Here is a 4,068-nt window from a genome sequence, read left to right as displayed (position 1 = left end):
ACTTCTTCATGGCTTAATATCTATAACATTTGATAACGTTGTGCTTCTTGTGTTGAAATACTGTTGAAACTTCTCCGCGCATTGTGTTGTTTGTGCCGTCGAGTCGATTCTGACTCCTAGCAACCCTGTGGACAGCAGAGCAGAACCCTGCTCTTTCTCACCATCCTCTCACCTTCTGGCGCTGGATCAGATGATGCTCTGCTGCTGTTCATAGGGTTTTCATGGCTAATATTTTCGGAAATGGGTAGCCAGGTCCTTCATCCTAGTCTGTCTTGGTCTTGAAGAGCCTCTGAAACATCCATCATGGGTGACCCTGCTGGTATTTGAAATACTGGTGGCAGAGCTTTCAGCATCACAGCCACATGTAGCTGCCACAATATGACAACCGACAGACGGATGGTGTGGTTCCCTGACCGGGAAACGAACTCGGGCCACAGCAGCAAGAGCACCAAATGTTAACCATTAGTTCACCAGGGCTGGCTACCCACGTTTAAACAATTGAATAACATTAAAAACATGATAGAGCCTTCTAATGGTATATAAAAAGAGCGATTGCACCAAAAAAAATTTGTCATGGTACACAGGATCATTTTAGTATTCTCAGATAGATTGCAAAAAGATGGAATTGAACAGAAAAGTCAAACTTGAGATCCTTGTTTGCTTGCCTTGCTGACTGGTTTCTGTGGCTCTCACAGCCTGGGAACTCATCACCAGCACACAGTCTGGCAGTTGTGGCTGTCATTGTTGTTAATGAAGAGAAGTTTGTTTTTGTTTTGTTTTGTTTTGTTGCTGGCATCATGGATTAAACAGTTAGACAAAGTGAATATCTGTATGTATTCTCTCCATCTGATATTGTATCATCGGCCTCAGGCCTCTCCATAGCATTGCTCCTTTGTATCTGAGAAACAATTAAAAAAATCGCCTGCTAAAATGGATATTGGATGTTCACTTCCTATTTTCTAAAAGCAGGTTGGCTATTTTGCCCTTGAGCCTTAAGAAATGTTGCTGATTGGCTGTTTGTTATTTTTTAATAATATATGGCATGTATTCAAGTAAGCATTCCGATGACCTCGACAATAAAATGTGATTCTTGGCTGCAAGGTCTGTTGGGGGATGGCAGGCTGCCAGCCACTCATACATCATTTACAGGTGGCTGTTTCTGACAGGCCGGTGTTAGTTATTGTAAATGAGTGACAGTCCCTATAACTCACCTGCAAGCCTTACTCTGCTGGCCCAGGGCTTCAGAGATCCCCCCGGCCCCTTCACCACACGTGCTCCTCCCTCTCGAAGCCCCACACGCGTGAACCCTCCCGTGCATGCTGCTGCCTGCACGGGCTCATCAGTACGTGGAGCTACCTTGTATGTGATTGACGATAATTAGGTTTCAACTGCCTTCTGATGCAGAAATACACACCATTACAGCACGGCCAATTCTGCTCCTGCAATCTTACCTCTGAAAGGGTATTGATTCAGTCTTTCACATTTTTAAAAGGTCATGGCAATAATTCCATCTGAACTGTGCTAAGTGAAAATAGTTTGTAGAAATAATATGGTTGCTTCTTAGTTCCATTGTAATTGAAAGCCACAATAGCTTGTTTTTTTAGTATATTTTAATTACATGTGTCTCTTTGCCCCATCTTACCCCGATGAAGTGTTTGTAAAGTTATAAAGCAGGCAGCCCTCTGTGTCATGTCTTCTGACTTTTTGGCAAAGAGGACTTTTTTATTTTCCTCCTGTGTAAGGTGAGACCTAACCAAACACTCGAATCACACTGCCTTATTAATTTAAGAATTAAAAAGAGAAGACTTGAACCTTTTCCCTGTCACTGTCGTCTTCCTGCCTGTTTTAACAAGATTAGAATATATTGGCTTTGGTAAACAGGATACTAAATTTGCTTACTTTCTGCACATTTTCATTGTAGCTAAATAGCCCTTTCTGGGTTGACCGAAAAATATTATTCTCAATAGTTATTGGACAATAATAAAACAAGATCGTTATGAGAGTACATGGCGCCTGCAGTATCACCGCCCTAGCAGGTGACAGGAAACTGTGAATGATATCACATAAATGACCGGAATACTCAGACTGCAGTTTGAGACTTTTTCCTACGTCTTCAGCTTTTCCGAGGGAAAAGAGTTTTAAAGTGCTTGAATTGCATGTTTTTGGAAAGTGGGTGATCAGATTTTATGCTCTGAGCCACTCTGTATATCTCTCCCAGTTAGAGGCAGAAAAAAAAAAAAAATCTCAGCTGTTTCTAGTCTCAAAAATGAGCCTGTCATTGTACTTGCAAACTGAGGGGCCTATTCTCAGCCAGAGCATGGGGATTTACGCACATAATTACCGTTAATGCTAATGGCATTTATGTCTGTACAGCCCCACACATCAAGATGAGAATATATTTCCATGTCTTCACGCTGTGAAAGTCCATTTAATATCATTCATTTTACAACTTATTTTTTAAGATGATGTCCATATTCTGTCATGGCGTACATATGCCTAGTTAAGAGTAAATGTGGGAAATATTGGGAAGGGGTGTGATAGCTAAACTTGTTCGTGTAGATGAAATATTACTGAACTCAAATCCATTCATACTCTTTAAACACAACGCTCTATTCGGCTTTGAAACTGCTGGCACACTTTTCATAGTGTTATAAATTTGTCAGCCTAATGGGACATTTTGTAGATGTTTTCCTTCTTAAGTGCTTTAACAGGAGTAGGTATTGCATCGATCCAAAAATTCAGCTCAGCGTTTCATTTCTTAGAGATGAGAATCATACATTTAATGTCTCATCAGAAATTAAATGGTGGATGGTGCCCTTCATCTCGTCAAGGAAAGAAAATGTGCTCCCCACTGAACTCTGCTCTCTTCTGGCCTTTGCGAATGTCGCAAGAGCAGGGCATGGTTTGCAGTTGGAAACATCAGTGATCATCAGAATCTGAGGTTGTTCCATCTCCTCATTGATTATATGATTGTCTCTATGCATCAGGCCCGATAGCCTATTGAAAGGCACCTTCACATCTATGCTGGCCAGGCAATTCAGATCCAGGTCTTGATTTATATCTCCTGGGACTTTGACCATTAAAGGAAAATAATGGATCTATCTCACCTATCCAATCTCTGAAGCCCTTATCTTCAAGCTAACCCAGAGCAAAGGGTTCCATGTTTAAAGCATGGAAATAAGAAGGGGACAGGCGTGCAGAAGACCTTCTGAGAGTGCTCTTGGGGTCTTCCCTGTAGGTATACAGCTCCTCTGGGGGAAAGAGGAGAGCTTCACAACAGAGCTCAGAAGGCTGCTCAAAGGAATGAGGTCACTTTTGAATGAGCTAAAGATGGCCAACTATGCCCAGCTGGGTGACCTCAGGCAAGCCACTGGACCTCTCTGAGCCGGTTCCTCATTGATAAGATTGAGATAAGATTGAGCAGAATGAATACCGAGTGTTTGACCTTCTTGAAATTTTATAATCAATGTCATGTTGTATTTGGCTTTTGTAAATATTGGGACTATGGTGAGTTACAATTAATAACCAGGAAATACTGGTTTCTGAAGGATTATGCAGATGAGGAGGTGGAACTCCAGAATATTAGATGCCTTGCCACAATACACTGGTGGTACAGATCAGATACAGTCCCAGAGTCTAATTCTCAAGTCCACACCCATCCTGATAGATGATTGCTTTAGGGCATTCACTTTGGTGACTTGGCTATTAACAGCCTGACTGCTGAAGCTGCTGTCAGTGGCACTGACATTAAATCCCCAGGGGCAGAAGGCGGTGGGCCCTTAGTGAGGAAACCATCCCAACACTGCCATCTTCCCTGCATGACCAAACTGGCAGGCATGTGTTGCTTTACCTCGCCAATCACCAACATTCTCTGGGCTTTTCCCTCATAAGATCACCATTTCCTCAGTCACACTGATCATAGAATTCTTTTAGCCCCAAAAACATTGGCCTCCAAATTCCTTGATTCTAGTAGCGTTTTGTTTTTATCCAGTGCCCTGGAGACGTGCTTTGTCCGTCCATGGCTCCTTCTACTCCACACGTATTACAGGTGTTTTTGAAAAGTCCATT

At 42.3% G+C, this 4,068-nt stretch overlaps 1 long non-coding RNA gene across 1 annotated transcript in view; it reads left to right on the top strand.

Moving 5' to 3' along the window:
* The window catches only part of LOC138923774 (uncharacterized), a 6,606-nt gene extending 5,671 nt beyond the window's left edge, over positions 1-935 (top strand). The window contains exon 2 of the long non-coding RNA XR_011437885.1: positions 1-935. This exon is cut by the window's left edge and continues 499 nt beyond it. This is a non-coding gene — a long non-coding RNA (uncharacterized lncRNA).
* Positions 936-4,068: the final 3,133 nt, after the last annotated feature.

Source organism: Equus caballus, chromosome 4, assembly GCF_041296265.1.
Source record: "Equus caballus isolate H_3958 breed thoroughbred chromosome 4, TB-T2T, whole genome shotgun sequence".
Lineage (NCBI taxonomy): Eukaryota > Metazoa > Chordata > Mammalia > Perissodactyla > Equidae > Equus > Equus caballus.
The sequence above is the reverse complement of the archived record's forward strand: the minus strand, read 5'-3'. Positions and strand labels throughout refer to the sequence as shown.